An 18,420-nucleotide genomic window follows, 5' to 3' on the forward strand; every position below is an offset into this window, starting at 1 on the left:
TAGCAGAGGGGATCCAATCTGTGGACCTAAGCGCACAGGCTGATACCCATCACTGCGAGTCTAGTCCTCCGAAGTCCAGGCAACTCGATCTTCATCGTGCTTATATCGCTGATCTCCAGGCTTGTTGTTTGAATTTCAGATGCTTGGGGGTATGAAAGGTGCCATTCTCACTAGTAGATAAATCTTAAAGCAGAATTCCAAGATCATTTGGTATCAGCAGCTCGAGATATCTGCAAGTTAACATGAATGCGGATTTAAACTCTCCGTGTCCATGGTACATGCCACGAAGACAAAAGCTTGGAAATCCCCAGCTTGTAAAAAGGATGCTACTAATACGTGCCCAGGTGGGTGATACCAAGTAAAGATAAGCACCTCTCCAAAGATGGGGAACATCAGTTGCCATAAATCACGCTCCTCATACTAAGTTTATGACTAAAAGATTTTATAAAATTTTATTTCAGAAACTGGATTCACAGAGCCACCTGGTGCTCAAAGGCTGCAACTACATCATGACAGTTGACACCAATATTTATCCCTCAATCAACATAACGACCAGATAATCTGTTTTTTTGTTATCATATTGCTGTTTGTGGAGGCCCTGACCTGTGTGAGAACACCAACGGCAGGTTGGGGCCATAAAAGGAGCGGAGTGAAGGCCTCGGGGAGCAGTGTGAAGGCCCCGACCTGTGTGAGAACACCAGCGGCAGGTCGGGGCCATAAAAGGAGCAGTGTGGAGGCATGCCACTCCAGAGAGTAGCGTGAGCTGGTGTAGGAGGGCAATGGCAGCGAAGAGTAATGTCATTAAGGTCCAGGTTGGGGCGAAGGAGCGGCAAGAGACTAGAGTGACGTGATGGGGCCCAGGAAAGGCGTGAGTTTGGGGCCAGGGGCAGCTTGGGCCAGCCCACACTGCAATATGTGTGCGCACTAGGTTTGCAGCAGAGCTGGTCTCCAGTCGTCTTGGGTAATCCTTGCCACTGGACCAAGACAGCTCTGTCAAGCCCATGTGGTGGCTGGTGTGCAACGGCCACAAGTTAAAAAAAATCCACACACAGGCATCTTCCGCCTTTCAGGATGTAGTTCGGGATCTGCAATATTATGTCCTTATTGAAACACCTGTGAACTTTGGCATGGAAGCAAGTCATCCTCGCTTCGAGGGACCACCTATGATGATGATGCTGATGCTGTTTGTGGGAGCTTGCTTGTGCACAAATTTATTGCCACGTTTCCTACATTACACTCCAAAAGTACTTAATTGGCTTTGAGTCGTCCAGTGGCCGTGAAAGTTGCTATATAAATCTAAGTCTTTCTTCAAACCCACATCTTTCATCAAGCTTTTGGTCACTCCTCTTAATATCTCCTTTGGCTGGTGTCCATTTTTTGACTGCATTGCTGGAACATTTTTCTACATGAAAGGCACTATATAAATACAAACTTTTTTTGTATAAGAACATAAGAAATAGGAACAGGAGTAGGCCATACAGCCACTCGAGCCTGCTCCGCCTTTCAATAAGATCATGGTTGATCTGATCGTGGACTCAGCTCCACTTCCCCGCCCGTTCTCCATAACCCCTTATCCCCTTATCGTTTAAGAAAGTGTCTATTTCTGTTTTAAATTTATTCAATTTCCCAGCTTCCACAGCTCTCTGAGGCAGATTTACAACCCTCTGAGAGAAGAAGTTTCTCCTCATCTCAGTTTTAAAAGGGCGGCCCCTTATTCTAAGATCATGCCCTCTAGTTCTAGTCTCCCCCATCAGTGGAAACATCCTCTCTGCATCCACCTTATCAAGCCTTCTCATAATCGTATACGTTTCGATAAGATCACCTCTCATTCTTCTGAATTCCAATGAGTAGAGCCCCAACCTACTCAACCTTTGCTCATAAGTCAACCCCCCTCATCCCTGGAATCAACTTAGTGAACCTTCTCTGAACTGCCTCCAAAGCAAGTATATCCTTTCGTAAATATGGAAGCCAAAACTGCACACAGTATTCCAGGTGTGTCCTCACCAATACCTTATATAGCTGTAGTAAGACTTCCCTACTTTTATGCTCCCATCCGCTTTGCAGTAAAGGCCAAGATACCATTCGCCTTCCTGATCACTTGCTGTACCTGCATACTATCCTTTTGTGTCTCATGCACAATACCCCCAAAGTGTACTGCAACACGTTGCAATCTTTCTCCATTTAAATAATAACTTGCTCTTTGATTTTTTTTTTGCCAAAGTGCATGACCTCACACTTTACATTATACTCCATCTGCCAAATTTTTGCCCACTCACTTAGACTGTCTATGTCCATTTGCAGATATTTTGTGTCCTCCTCACACATTGCTTTTCCTCCCATCTTTGTATCATCAGAAAACTTGGTTACATTAAACTGAGTCCTTCTTCCAAGTCGATAATATAGATTGTAAATAGTTGGTGTCCCAGCACTGATCCCTGCGGCATCCCACTAGTTACTGATTGCCAACCAGAGAATGAACCATTTATCCCGACTCTCTGTTCTCTGTTAGTTAGCCAATCCTCTATCCATGCTACTACATTACCCCCAATGCCGTGAACTTTTATCTTGTGCAGTAACCTTTTATGTGGCACCTTGTCAAATGCCTTCTGGAAGTCCAAATACACCACATCCACTGATTCCCCTTTATCCACCCTGTTCGTTACATCCTCAAAAAACTCCAGCAAATTTGTCAAACATGACTTCCCCTTCATAAATTCATGCTGACTCTGCCTGATCGAATTTTGCTTTTCCAAATGTTCTTCTGCTTCTTTAATAATGGACTCCAACATTTTCCCAACCACAGATGTTAGGCTAACTGGTCTATAGTTCCCTGCTTTTTGTCTGCTTCCTTTTTTAAATGAAGTCATAAAAAAGCCATTGAATTAATTTAGCTCCAGGAGCGGATTGGCTGCCCTGAAGGGCATGTGATTCTGCGGGACGCTAATGGAAAAGGGGGGATGGTGGGCGGCACCAGTGTTACAAAACCATTCACAATTTCCCACATGGCCAGTCCATCCCTTTTATTGTGGGCTCCGTCTGTGACTGTTAGTCCAAGGGTTGAAGAAGAATCATAGGTTGTTACAGCAAGAAATGGATGCCTTTCTCCGTATGTACCACCTCCTATGAATCACATTCTTCTGGCTCGCTCCCTACAACCTTTTACTATCCTTCAGCAGATCTTAAACTCTGTAATTCCATGTCTAAGCCTCTATCTCTCCTCCTTTACGATGCTTCTTAAAACCTACCTCTTTGACCAAACATTTGGTTAACTATCCTAACATCTCTTTCGGTGGCTCGGTATCAACATTTTTTTTAAATCACTCCTGTGAAGCGCCTTGAACGTTTTACTACATTCGAGGCACTATATAAATGCAAATTGTTTGCACACAACCATCGAATTCCCTTTTAAAATGATGGAGTCTGCTTTGACAACAGCTTGTGGCAGAGAATTCCACATTCTAACTACCTTTGTATAATCATAGAACAGTACAACACAGAAGGATAAAAATAACTAACTTCTCTTTTAATTCTTCTTAGCCTTCACCTCAAGGAGGCTGGAATACAAAGGGGTGGCAGTTATGGTACAATAGATCACATCTGGACTACGGCAATCAGTTCTGGGCACTGCACCCCAGGACGGGTATATTGGTCTTGGAGGTTCTTTTAAAAATATTGATTACTGGGATGTGGGCGCGGTGGCAAGGCCAGCATTTATTGCCCATCCCTTATTGCCCTTGAGAAAGTGGTGCTACCTTGAACCACTGCAGTCTGTGTGGCGAAGGTACTCCCACAGTGCTGTTAGAGAGTGAGTTCCAGGATTTTGACCCAACGATGATGAAGGAACAGCGATACATTTCCAAGTCAAGATGGTGTGTAACTTGGAGGGGAACTTGCAGGTGATGGTGTTCCCATGCGCCTGCTGCCCTTGTTCTTCTACGTGGTAGAGATCTGGGAGATACTGTCAAAGACACCTTGACGAGTTGCTGCAGTACATCTTGTAGATGATACACACTACAGTCACGGTACGTCGGTGATGGAGGGAGTGGATGCTTAAGGTGGTGGATGGGGTGCCAATCAAGCAGGCTGCTTTGTCCTGGATGGTGCTGACCTTATGTTGTAGGAGCTGCACTCATCCAGGCAAGTAGAGAGTATTGCATCACACACGTGACTTGTGCCTTGTAGATGGTGAAAAGGCTTTTGGAAGTAAGGAGGTGAGGCACTTGCTGCAGAATACCAGCCTCTCACTGTATCTTGTAGCCACAGTACTTATGTGGCTGGTCCAGTTAAGTCTCTGGTCAATGATGACCCCCAGGATGTTGATGGTGGGGGATTCAATGATGGTAATGTAATTGAATGTTAAGGAGAGGTGGTTAGACACTCTTGTTTGAGATGTCTGGCACTTGTGTGGTACGAATGTTTTATCAGCCCTAGACTGAATGTTGTCTAACATTGTGTGATAAGAGAGTAAAGGGTTATGGGGAGCGGGCAGGGAAGTGGGACTGAGTCCATGATCAGATTACCCATGATCGTATTGAATGGTGGAGCAGGCATGATGGGCCAAATGGCCTAATCCTGCTCCAGTGCTTCAATTCTCCAGTTCTCCTGTTCACCATTTCTCCTGTTCTTAGCTTCTTAAAAACAAAAACTTGCATTTATATAGTGCTTTTATCATAGTAAAACGTCCCAAGTTCTAGGTCTTACTGCATGTGGGCACAGACTGCTTCAATAACTGTGCAGCGCAGGTTCACCAGAATTATACCGAGGTTAAAAGGGTTAAATTATTGCATAGACTAGACTGGTATTCTCTTGGGTATAGAAGATGCGATTCAACACAGAAAAGTGTGAGGTGATACAGTTTGGTGGGAGGAAAGAGGAGAGACAATACAAGCTAAATGGTACAATTTTAAAGGGGGTTCAAGAACAGAGAGATCTGGTGGTGTTTTTAACACCCTGTAGATTACTGCTAGTCATATAGGAGCTGTGCTCTCAGCTTTAATAACACCAACCATCTTATTTCCAATGGGTTAATCGCAGTGTTAAAATAAAAACTTGCATTTATGTATCCAGTGATCCAGTTCACTATTTCTCCAGTGCTCCTGTTCTCCAGTGCTCCAGTTCTCCATGCATAAGTTCTCCAGTGCTCCTGTTCTTTAGTGCTCCAGTTCTGCAGTGCGCCAGTTCTCCATGCATAAGTTCTCCAGTGCTCCTGTTCTTTAGTGCTCTAGTTCTCCAGTGCTGCAGTTCTGCAGTTCTCCATGCTCCAGTTCTCCAGTCCTCCAATGCTCCAGTTCTCAAGAGCTCCTGGTTTCCAGTTCTCCAGTGTTCCCGTTCTCCAGCTCCCCTTTTCTCCAGTTTTCCTGTTGTACTGTTCTAGTTTTCCTGTTCTTCAGTTCTCCAGTGCTCCAGTACATCATTTTTCAAGTTCTTCAAATCTCACGTTCCCCTGTTCTCCAGTTCTCAAGTTTTCCTCTCCTCCAGTTTCCCAGTTCACATTATCTCCAGCTCTCAAGTTCTTATGTTCTCGAGCTCTCCAGTGCTCATGTTCCCCTGTTCTCCAGTACTCCAGTTCTCCAGTGCTTGTCTTCTCTATTTCTCCAGTGCTCGTCTTCTCCCGTTCTCCAGTGCTCGTCATCTCCAGTTCTCCTATTCTCCAGCTTTCCTGTTCTCCAGTTCTCTGGTTCTACTGTTCTCCCGTTTTCCTATTCTCCAGTGCGCCAGTTATCAAGTGCTCCAGTTCTCTAGTTCTCCTCCTCTCTAGTTCTCCATTTCTCCAGTGCACCTTTTTTCCAGTTCTCCAGTTCATATGTTCTCCAGTTTTCCTGTTCTCCAGTGCTGCAGTTCTCCAGTGCGCGTGTTCTCCAGTTCCTCTATTCTCTAGTTCTAGAGTTCTCAAGATCTCCAGTGCTCCTGTTTTCCAGATCTCCTGTTCTTCAGTTCTCCTGTTCGCCAGTTCTCCAGTGCTCCAGTTCTCCAGCGCTCCTCTTGTCCAGTTCTCTAGATCTCCAGTACTCCATTTCTTCAGTTCTTCAAATCTCCTGTTCTTCAGTTCTCCTATCCTCCAGTTCTCCTGTTCTCCAATCCTCCAGTTCTCCAGTTTCCCAGTTCACATGTTCTCTAGTGCTCCAGTTCATATGTTATCCAGTTCTCCAGTTCTCCTGTTCTGTTCTCAAGTTCTCCAGTTCTTCAAATCTCATGTTCCCCTGTTCTCAAGTTCTCTTGTTGTCCAGTGCTCCTCTTCTCCAGATATCCTGTTCTCCAGATCTCCAGTTCTCCAATCCTCCAGTTCTCCAGTGCATATGTTATCCAGTTCTCCTGTTCTCAAGTTCTCCAGCTCTCGAGTTCTCCAGTTCTCCAGTTCTTCAAATCTCATGTTCCCCTGTTCTCCAGTTCTCAAGTTCTCTTGTTGTCCAGTGCTCCTCTTCTCCAGATATCCTGTTCTCCAGATCTCCAGTTCTCCAATCCTCCAGTTCTCCAGTTTCTCAGTTCACATGTTCTCCAGTGCATATGTTATCCAGTTCTCCTGTTGTCCTGTTCTCAAGTTCTCCAGCTCTCGAGTTCTCCAGTTCTTCAAATCTCATGTTCCCCTGTTCTCCAGTTTTTCAATGCCCCAGTTCTCCAGTTCTCAATTTCTCCAGTTCCTCTGTTCTCCAGTTCTAGACTACTACAATTCTCCAGTTCCCCAGTGCTCCAGTGCTCCAGTGCTCCATTGCTCCAGTTCTCCAGTTCTACTCTACTCCAGTTCTCATTGTTATGTATGTAAACATTACCATGCACTTGTGGAAGACCCAAGGGTCACCTGCACACCCTGGGCAAGCAGGTATAAAAGGCAGTCCACCATCCTGCCTCCTCACTCTGGAGTGATAACAAAGAGACCAAGGTCACAACAGTTTGAGCTTAAGATACAGTCTTGTGAAGTTATTCTGAATGTAACAATTGGCGATGAGTAACAAATCACGAATTTTCACGCAGTTATGGCTGCCGTTGGTATTCTTGAGAGATTTGTCGAGGGTGATGATTGGGAAGCCTTCGTTGAGCGTCTTGACCAGTACTTCGTGGCCAATGAGCTGGAAAAGGCAGAAACCGCAGTCAAGCGCAGGCGATTCTCCTCACCGTTTGCGGGTCTATGATATATGGCCTCATCAAAAATCTGCTAGCACCGACGAAACCAATGGACTAGACATATGAGGAGTTGTGCACGCTGTTCGGGAACATCTCAAGCTGAAGGAGAGCATCTTGATGGTCAGGTATCGCTTTTATACGCTCCACTGCTCCGAGGGCCAGGACGTGGTGAGCTATGTCGCCGACCTAAGACGCCGTGCGGATTTGCTGGATTTTTGGCGGAAGTGTTGCGGGACTTTTTCGTGCTAGGAATTGGCCACAAGGTCATTCTTCGCAAACTGCTGTCTGCCGAATCTCTAGATCTGAGCAAGGCCATCACGAAAGTCCACGAACGATAACACTAAACAGATATCATTGCAGCATCAGAACTCACCGGCAAGTACTGTGCATAAAATAATGCCTTCAGCAGGCAGAACTGTGCATAGCAGGGCCTACAGAGGCCAGACCTAGGATGACTCAAAGTCTGCTGTGGGGCGTGAATGCGAATCCATTAGCACTTTGTTGGCACTGCGGGGGTAATCATCAAGCCCATCAATGTCATACGTGTGCAAGGGCTGTGGAACAATGGGGCACCTCAGCGAATGTGCAGACGTGCTGCGACTCACCATGTGGCAGAGTCGGCAGAAGATGACCGATCCAGCGCAGATCACGCTGAACGAGTAAGAGAGGCAACGCCACCCGAGGCTAAAGAGGAAGTGTATGGGGTACACACCTTCACCACCAAAAGCCCTCCGATAACGTTAAAAGTCAAATTAAAAGGCATTCCAGTTTCCATGGAATTGGACACGGGGGCGAGTCAGTCAATTATGAGGCAGAAGGCTTTTGAGAAACTGTGGGGCAACAAGGCACAAAGGCCAAAACTAAATCCGATCCACACCAAACTGCGCAATTACACCAAAGAGCTCATACCAGTCATTGGCAGTGCGGCAGTGAAGGTACCGTATGCTGGAGCTCTGCATGATTTACCACTATGGATTGCACCAGGTGATGGTCCACGCTGCTCAACAGAAGCTGGCTAGGAAAGATCTGATGGAACTGGGACGACATCAAAGCACTGTCTTTGGAGGATGACGCCTCGTGCGCCCAAGTGCTAAACAAATTCCCGTCGTTATTCGAGCCAGCCATCGGCAACTTCACAGGTGCCAAAGTGCAGATCCATCTAGTCCCTGATGCATGACCTGTTCATCACAAGGCCCGAGCAGTTCCATACATGATGCGAGAGAAAGTAGAGATCGAGCTGGACAGACTCCGAGAGGGGATCATATTGCCAGTCAAGTTCAACGAGTGAGCCAGTCCAATTGTTCCGGTGTCGAAGAGCAATGGCATGGTCAGAATCTGCGGGGACTACAAGGTAACGATCAACCGAGTCTCGGTACAGGACCAGTACCCACTACCCAAAGCGGATGACCTGTTTGCAACACTATCAGGGAGGACGTCGTTCACCAAGCTGGATCTAAACTCCGCTCACATGACACAGGAGCTGGCTGAACCTTCGAAAAAATTGACATGCATCAACACGCACAGAGGTCTGTTCATATACCACAGATGCCCCTTTGGGATTCGTTCGACGGCAACCATCTTCCAGAGGAACATGGAGAATCTGCTAAAATCGGTTCCGCACACCGTGGTGTTCCAAGACGACATCTTGATCACTGGCTGCAACACCACCGAACACTTGCACAACCACTGGACAGAGTGGGACTCAAGTTGAAATGCTCCGTGTGTTTTCCTGGCGCCAGAGGTCAAATTTCTGGGGAGAAAGATTGAGGCGGACGGCATCAGACCCATGGACTCCAAGATAGAGGCCATCAAAATGCACTCAGACCACAGAGCTGCATTCGTTCCTGGGACTCCTCAACTGTTTTGGTAACTTTCTACCGGGGTTGAGCACTTTGTTGGAACCATTGCATTTATTGCTACGCAAGGGTGACGACTGGGTTTGGGGTAAAGCTCAAGAGACAGTCTTTAACAAGGCCAGAAACCTGCTATGTTCCAACCAGTTACTTGTGTCATGTATTCAACTGTCATTGTAACCCATGTATGAACTGACCTAAGTTGTACACCATGAGAACACTGACTACTAGGTGGTGAACTTGTGGGAGACACTCCTAACCTGGACTTTCAGGCATAAAAGGGGAAGCTCCACCCATCTTCTTCACTTCAGTGCTGGCTAATAAAGGTTACTGGTCACAGAGTGACCTTCTCTCAAGTATGGGCCTCGTGTGCATATTAGATGAGGAGGATTCGCAGATGGAACCAATCATTTCATCAAGATCTGACAGTCATTCGATTCATCTAAATATCATCGGCCTTTACCAGTTTGACTGGAAAAGCACCGAGACACATACCCGAGTGAGAGCGTTCCACTGCACTGACTGAGGAAAGGGCTTTAACAAGTAACCTGATGTAAGGACATATTATTGGCGACGAGAAACTGGGAATTAAACCACGCAAGCATGGCCACTAGCAGCACAGATGAGAGGTACTGTGTTGGTGATGATTGGGACGATTTTATTGAGAGACTACAGCAAAGTTTCATCACTAAGGAATGGTTGGGACAGGATTCGGCCGACAAACGCAGGGCTCATCTCCTGACGGTTTGTGGATCCAGGACCTTCTAGCACCAGAGAAGCCAGCAGACAAGACTTTTGAAGAGCTCAGTAAGTTGATCGGGGAACACTTTAAACCGGCGAACAGCATGCACATGGCGAGACACCGGTTTTACACGCACCGGCAGCGAGAAGGGCAAAGCGTTCCAGACTTCGTGGCAGACCTCCGGCGACTGGTGAGCCTATGTAAGTTCACAGATGCACGCAGAGCAAAGATGCTGCGAGACTTTTTTATTGAAGGCATCGGGCACGTTGGGGTTTTCAGAAAACTGATTGAGACCAAAGACTTGCCCCTGGAAACGGCGGCTTTGATGGCCCAGACATTTATCTCAGGGGAGGAACCGACCAGAATGATGTTTGACAAAAATCTTGGTTTAAATGCAGCAAGTCAACAGGGAGTCAACATTGTTAACGCGGCACACAGTTCTCCAGGCAGACAGGGGCAATCGGACATGCCCGAGCATGTAGTCGAACCCAAAGGGTGAATTCAACAGAGACAATGGCTAGCTGAACGGCGATTCATGCCATCGCAACGACAATGCGGCCAGTAATGGGGCCATCAACATCTGTCAATGGTGCGCTTAAGGACAGTTACAGAGACAGTCAGAGACGATCGACTGGTATCAGCAATATACCTGCAGAAACTGCAACATCAGCGGTCACTTGGCGCATATGTGCAGGAAGCCTGCTGCCAGGTTGATGTACGAGGAGGACGGGCCTGATGTAAGCCCTACAAGGCCAAATGGACACTGGGAAAAATCGCTGGAAGCTGAAGTTCAGCGAGTTCATGTGGAGCACATATACAATTCATACACCAGGACGCCACCGATAATGATGAAAGTGCTCCTCAATGGCATCCCCGTATCAATGGAGCTAGACACGGGGGCCAGTCGAGTATCAAACAGTTCGACAAGTTGTGGGCGTCCAAGGCCAGGAGGCCAAAATTAGTGCCAATTGACGCACAGCTACGGACATATACAAAGGAGATCATTCTGGTGCTAGGCAGCGCCATGGTAGTCGTGACCCACAAAGATTCAGAGAACAGGTTGCCGCTCTGGATTGTCCCGGGGATGGTCCCGCACTGCTGGGGAGGAGTTGGCTTGCTGTCATGAACTGGAAATGGGGCGATGTCAATGCAATTTCTTCTGTGGAGCGAATATCATGCTCACTGGTCCTGGACAAATTTGACTCACTATTTCAACCCAGCATTGGCACTTTCATGGGGACCAAGGTAGTGATTCACATAAAACCGGACGCCAGGCCAGTACACCACAAGGCCAGAGCGGTGCCATACGTGATGCGGGAAAAGATAGAAGGCGAATTGGACCGCCTGCTGAAGGAAGGCATCATCTTGCCAGTCGAATTCAGTGACTGGGCAAGCCCGATCGTGCCGGTGCTCAAGGCGGATGGGTCAGTCAGGATATGTGGTGATTACAAGGCCACCATCAATCGGGTGTCACTCCAAGACCAGTACCCACTACCGAGAGCGGAGGACCTCTTTGCGACGCTATCCGGTGGCAAACTTTTTTCAAAATTGGACCTGACCTCAGCTTACATGAACCAGGAGCTGGCAAGTGAGTCGAAGAAACTGACCACCATCACAACACACAAGGGGTTGTTTGCTTACAACAGATGTCCATTCGGGATTCGCTCGGCCACCTCAAGTTGATTCCAAGGACGGTGGTTTTTCAAGACGATATCCTCATCACGGGTTGCGATACCGAAGAACACCTCCACAACCTGGAGGAGGTGCTATGCAGACTGGACCGGGTAGGTCTGCGACTGAAAAAGGCGAAGTGCGTCTTCCTCGCTCCAGAGGTAGAATTCCTGGGGATGAGGGTAGCAGCAGACGGGATCAGACCTACTGCGTCCAAAATGGAAGCGATCCAGAGAGCACCCAGACCCCGTAACACAATGGAGCTGCATTCGTTCCTGGGGCTCCTGAACTATTTTGGTAACTTTCTTCCCAAATTGAGCACGCTGTTAGAGCCGCTACACGTGCTCCTACACAAAGGTCGCGAATGGGTCTGGGAGGACAGCCAGGAAAGGGCTTTTGATAGAGCACGCAATTTGTTATGCTCCAACAATCTGTTAACGCTATATGACGCATGTAAGAAACTTGTTTTAACGTGCGATGCGTCGTCCTATGGGGTCGGTTGTGTGTTGCAGCATGTTAATGCCAAGGGCCAGTTACAGCTGGTAGCTTATGCCTCCAGAAGTCTGTCCCAGGCAGAAAGGGGCTACGGGATGGTAGAAAAGGAAGTGCTTGCATGTGTATATGCAGTAAAAAAAAAAATGCACCAGTACCTGTTTGGCAAGAAATTTGAGCTGGAGACAGATCACAAGCCCCTAACGTCCCTTTTGGTCGACAACAAGGCCATAAATGCAAATGCGTTGGCCCGCATACAGGGGTGGGCACTCACGTTAGCTGCCTATGACTATACAATTCGGCACAGACCAGGCACTGAAAACTGCGCCGATGCACTCAGCAGGCTCCCACTAACCACCACCGAGGGGACAACCGAGCATGCTGCTGAGATGGTCATAGCTGTTGAAGCTTTCGAAAGCGAAGGCTCACCCATGACAGCCCGTCAGATCAAAGTCTGGATAAATATAGACCCGTTACTGTGTTTACTCAAGAAATGTGTCCTGAATGGGGACTGGGCAGCCACGTATGGGGCATGCCCTGAGGAATTTTAACCATTTTACAGGGGCAAGGATGAACTCTCGATTCAGGCCGATTGCCTACTATGGGGAAACCGAGTAGTCATGCCCCAGATGGGCAGAGAGGTGTTCATCCGAGAACTCCACAATGAGCACCCGGCATTGTCATGATGAAGGCAATTGCCAGGTCACACGTTTGGTGGCCAGGGATAGAAGCAGACCTGGAACTTTGTGTTCACAGGTGCAACATGTGTGCCCAGCTGGGCAATGCGCCCAGGGAAGCCCCCCTTAGCCCCTGATCCTGGCTCGTCAAGCCATGGTCACGCATCCATGTGGACTACGCAGGTCCTTTCATGGGAAAAATGTTTTGGTTGTAGTAGACGCCTACTCCAAATGGATCGAGTGTGACATTCTCAATTCAAGCACATCCTCTGCCACGGTAGAAAGTCTGCGGGCTATGTTCGCCGCCCGTGGTCTACCAGACGTCTTGGTCAGAAACAATGGCCTGTGCTTTATAAGCATTGAATTCCAGGACTTCATGGCAGGAAATGGTATCAACCATGTCAGAACGGCACCGTTCAAGCCGGCCTCAAACGGCCAGGTGGAATGAGCAGTGCAGATAATCAAACGGGATGCTCAAAATCCAAGGGAGTTCCCTACAAAACCGCTTATCATGCCTCCTGTTGGCTTACCACACTCACTCACAGGGGTTCCACCCGCAGAGCTGCTGATGAAAAGGACGCTCAAAACCAGGTTATCCCTTATACATCCCACCATGAAAGAAATTGTTCAGAGCAGGCGCCAGTCACAATGTGACTATCATGACGGGAATGCGAGGGCGCGATGTATTGATGTCAATGACCCTGTCTTTGTCCTCAACTACGCTGCAGGGACTAAATGGCTCACAGGCACTGTGATTGCTAAAGAGGGGAATAGGATTCTGGTAGTTAAACTTACCAATGGACAAATCTGCCGCAAACACGTGGATCAAACAAAAAGGAGGTTCAGCAACCTCACAGAAGAAGCAGAGGAAGAACACGATGTAGAATTCACTCCACCACAGGTGACCAAACACCGGAACCAAGTGGAGGAGAGCCCAGTCACTGTGGGCAGTCCGGACAGGCCTGAGGCACCGCAAACAGCAGACACTCAGGCCAGCGCCCAACAACCGGAGCCCCAACTCAGGCACTCTACAAGGGAGTGTAAACCACCAGAGAGACTTAACCTGTGATGCCAATAAGACTTTGGGTGCAGAGGTGATGTCATGTATTCAACCAGCATTGTAACCCATGTATAAAGTGACCTAAGTTGTACACCATGAGAACACTGACCACTAGGTGGTGAACTTGTGGGAGACACTCCTAACCTGGACTTTCAGGTAAAAAAGGGGAAGCTCCACCCACCTCCTTCACTTCAGTGCTGGCTCATAAAGGTTACTGGTCACAGAGTATCCTTCTCTCAAGTATGGGCCTCGTGTGCATTTGTACATATTAACTTGTACTAGCTTGTGATGCATCTTCGTATGGGGTCGGTTGTGTGTTACAGCAAGCCAATGGGTCAGGCAAACTGCAACCGGTAGCATATGCGTCCAGAATGTCGGAAAGTGTGAGATCATCCACCTTGGAAAAAAAAACAGTAAAATGGAATATTATTTGAATGGGGAGAAATTACAACATGCTGCGGTGCAGAGGGACCTGGGGGTCCTTGTGCATGAATCCCAAAAAGTTAGTTTGCAGGTGCAGCAGGTAATCAGGAAGGCGAATGGAATGTTGGCCTTCATTGCGAGAGGGATGGAGTACAAAAGCAGGGAGGTCCTGCTGCAACTGTATAGAGTATTGGTGAGGCCGCACCTAGAGTACTGCGTGCAGTTTTGGTCACCTTACTTAAGGAAGGATATACTAGCTTTGGAGGGGGTACAGAGACGATTCACTCGGCTGATTCCGGAGAGGAGGGAGTTACCTTATGATGATAGATTGAGTAGACTGGGCCTTTACTCATTGGAATTCAGAAGGATGAGGGGTGATCTTATAGAAACATTTAAAATAATGAAAGGGATAGACAAGATTGACGCAGAGAGGTTGTTTCCACTGGTCAGGGAGACTAGAACTAGGGGGCACAGCCTCAAAATACGGAGGAGCCAATTTAAAACTGAGTTGAGAAGGAATTTCTTCTCCCAGAGGGTTGTGAATCTGTGGAATTCTTTGCCCAAGGAAGCAGTTGAGGCTAGCTCATTGAATGTATTCAAATCACAGATAGATAGATTTTTAACCAATAAGGGAATTAAGGGTTACAGGGAGCGGGCGGGTAAGTGGAGCTGAGTCCACGGCCAGATCAGCCATGATCTTGTTGAATGGCGGAGCAGGCTCGAGGGGCTAGATGGCCTACTCCTGTTCCTAATTCTTATAAGCTTATCTAAGGCTGAAAGAGCCTACAGTTTGGTTGAAAAAGAAGCATTAGCATGCGTATACGGGGTGAAGAAAACGCACCATTGCCTATTTGGGCTCCGGTTCGAGCTTGAAACCGACCACAAGCCGCTCATTGCATTGTTCTCAAAAAGCAAAAGTATTAACACCAATGCATTGTCCTACATCCAAAGATGGGCACTAATGTTATCTGCATATGTCTATGTTATCCACCACAGACCAGGCACTGAGAACTGTGCTGGTGCCCTCAATCGGCTACCTTTGCCCACCACCAAGGTGGAAATGGCGCAACCCACAGACTTGCTCACTGTAATGGATGCTTTTGAGAACGAGGGGTCACCCGTCATGGCTTGCCAGATCAGGACCTGGACTAGCCAGCACCCGGGTGCTATCACTAGTAAAAAGCTGTGTCCTCAATGGGAGCTGGTCGGTAGTCCCAGGGGAAATGCAAGGACGAAATGCAGGTCGCACGTTTGGTGGCCTGGCATTGACTCGGAATTGGAGTCATGCGTACACCAATGCGACACTTGCTCACAGTTGAGCAATGCACCAAGGGAGGCCCCACTGAGTCTGTGGTCATGGCCCTCCAAACCGTGGTCAAGGGTCCACGTATATTTCGCTGGCCACTTTCTAGGAAAGATGTTCCTTGTAGCAGTGGACGCTTACTCTAAATGGATTGAATGTATAACAATGTCGACATGTATGTCCACTGCCACCATTGAAAGCCTCTGGGCCATGTTCGCCACCCATGGTTTGCCCAACATCCTTGTTAGTGACAATGAACCATGCTTCACCAGCTCGGAATTCAACGAGTTCATGACCCGCAATGGCATCAAGCATGTCAGGTCTGCGCCGTTTAAGCCCGCATCCAATGGTCAAGCAGAACGGACAGTCCAAACCACCAAGCAGAGCTTGAAACGCGTGACGGACTGTTCCCTGCAGATCCAGCTATCTCGGATTCTGCTCAGCTACCGCACGTGACTCCACTCGCTTACCGGGCTTCCGCCTGCAGAATTGCTAATGAAGAGAGCACTTAAAACCAGGCTCTCCCTTAGTCCACCTGGCTCTCAATGATCATGTAGAAACCGGGCATCGCCGGCATAACATGTACCACGATCACGCGGCTGTACCATGCAACATTGAAGTTAATGACCCTGAGTTTGTTCTTAATTATGGTCATGGTCCCAAATGGGTTCTGGCACTGTGTTAGCCAAGGAGGGGAATAGAGTGTTTGTCGTCAAACTTTTGAACGGACAAACATGCAGAAAGCACTTGGATCAGACCAAACTGCGATTCACTGACAACCAAGAATAGTTTGAAGAGGACATTACCATCATTGATCCACCCACACACACCCAACCAGCGGTCAACCACGAGGATGAACCCACCATGCCCGACAGTCCGATCAGACCAGCCACACCGCAGTGCAGCAATGATCCGACCAACTCACCCATGCCAGGACTTCAACTCAGGTGATCAACCCGGGAATACAGAACCCCGGATCGCCTCAACTTGTAAATAACTTGTACATAAGACTTTGAGGGGGGGGGGGGGAATGATGTTATGTATGTAAACATTACGAATGTGTAAGACTTGCCACCAGGGGGTGCACCTGTGGGAGACCCAAGAGTCACCTGCACAACCTGGGCAAGCAGGTATAAAAGGCAGTCTACTATGCTGCCTCCTCACTCTGAAGTTACAATAAAGAGACCAAGGTCACAACAGTTTGAGTTTAAGATATACAGTCTTGTGGAGTTATTCTAAATGTAACACTCATCTTCTCCAGTGCTCCTGTTCTCATATTCTCCAGTTCTGCAGTTCCCCTGTTCTTCAGTTTTCCTGTTCTCTAGTTCTCCGGTTCTCCCGTTTTCCTGTTCTCCAGCTCTCATGTTCTCCTGATCTACTGAGCTCGAGTTCACATGATCTCGAGTTCTCCAGTGCTCCTGTTCTTCAGTCCTACAGTACTCCAATTCTACAGTTCTCCAGTTCTAGACTATTCCAGTTCTCCAGCTCACCATTTCTCCTGTTCTGGAAAACTAGAGAACAGGGGAACATGAGATTTGAAGTACTGGAGAAATGAAGTACTGGAGAACTGGAGAACTGGAGAACAGGAGAAGAAGAAAAGAGGAGAACTGGAGAACAGGAGAAATGGAGAACAGGAGCACTGGGGAACTGGAGCACTGGAGAATAGTTATCCAGTTTTCCTATTCTCCAGTTCTCCTGATTTCCAGTTCCCCTGTTCTCCAATTCTAGAGTGTTCCATTTCTCCTGTTGTCATGTTGTCCAGTGTTCCTGTTCTCCAGTTCTAGAGTACTCCAGTTGTCCAGTTCTCCTGTCTCTGTTCTCCAGTTCACCATTTCTCCAGTTTTCCTATTCTCCAGTTCTTCAATTCTAGAGTGCTCCAGTTCCCCTGTTCTCCAGTTTCCCAGTGCTCCTGTTCTCCAGTTCTCCTGCTCTCACACTCTACAGTTCACCATTTCTCCAGTTCTCCTATTCTTCATTTCTTCTATTCTCCAGTTCCCCAGTGCTACAGCGCTCCTGTTCCAGTACTCTGTTCCCCTGTTCTCCAGTTCTCATGTTCTCAAGTTCTCTAGTGCTCCTGTTCCCTAGTTCTAGAGTGTTCCAGTTCTCCAGTGCTCATGTTCCTCAGTTCTAGAGTGCTCCATTTCTCCTGTTCTCCTGTTCTCCAGTTCTCCTGTTGTACTGTTCCAGTTTTCCTGTTCTTCAGCTCTCAGGTTTTCCTGTTCTACACTTCTCTTCTCTTGTTCTCCTGTTTTCCAGTGCTCCTGTTCTCCAATGCTCCAGTTCTGAAGTGCTCCTGCTCTCCACTTCCCACTTCTCCAGTTCTCCTGTTATACAGTTCTCCACTTTTCTTGTTCACTAGTTCTCCATTTCTCCTGTTCCCCTGTTCTACAGTTTTCCAGTTTTCAAATTCTTCAGTTATCCAGTGTTCCAGTTTTCTAGTTCTCCCGTTCTCCTGTTCTCCAGTTGTTCTGTTCTCCAGTGCTCCAGTTTTCCAGTTCTTCACATTTACAGTGCTCCAGTTCACCTGTTTTCCAGTGCCCCTGTTCTCCAGTTTTCCAGTGCTCCAGTTCTCCTCCTCCCTAGTTCTCCAGTTCTCCTATTCTCCAGCTGTCCATTTCTCTACTTCCCCAGTTCTCCTGTTGTCTAGTTCTTCTGTTCTCCAGCTCTCCACTTTTCCTGTTCTCCAGCTCTCCACTTTTCCTGTTCTCCAGCTCTCCACTTTTCCTGTTCTCCAGCTCTCCACTTTTCCAGCTCTCCACTTTTCCTGTTCTCCAGTTCTCCAGCTCTGCAGTTCTCCAGCTCTGCAGTTAACCAGATGTCCAATTCTTCAGTTTGCCTGTTCTCCAGAACTCCAATTGTCCAGTGCTCCAGTGGCATTGTGCTCCAATTGTCCAGTTCTCCAGTTCACTAGTTCTCCAGTTCTCTTGTTGTCCAGTTCTCCAGTTCACTAGTTCTCCAGTTCTCTTGTTGTCCAGTTCTCCAGTTCACTAGTTCTCCAGTTCTCTTGTTGTCCAGTTCTCCAGTTCACTAGTTCTCCAGTTCTCTTGTTGTCCAGTTCTCCAGTTCACTAGTTCTCCAGT

Source organism: Pristiophorus japonicus, chromosome 12 (genome assembly GCF_044704955.1).
Source record: "Pristiophorus japonicus isolate sPriJap1 chromosome 12, sPriJap1.hap1, whole genome shotgun sequence".
NCBI classification, from domain to species: Eukaryota; Metazoa; Chordata; class Chondrichthyes; family Pristiophoridae; genus Pristiophorus; species Pristiophorus japonicus.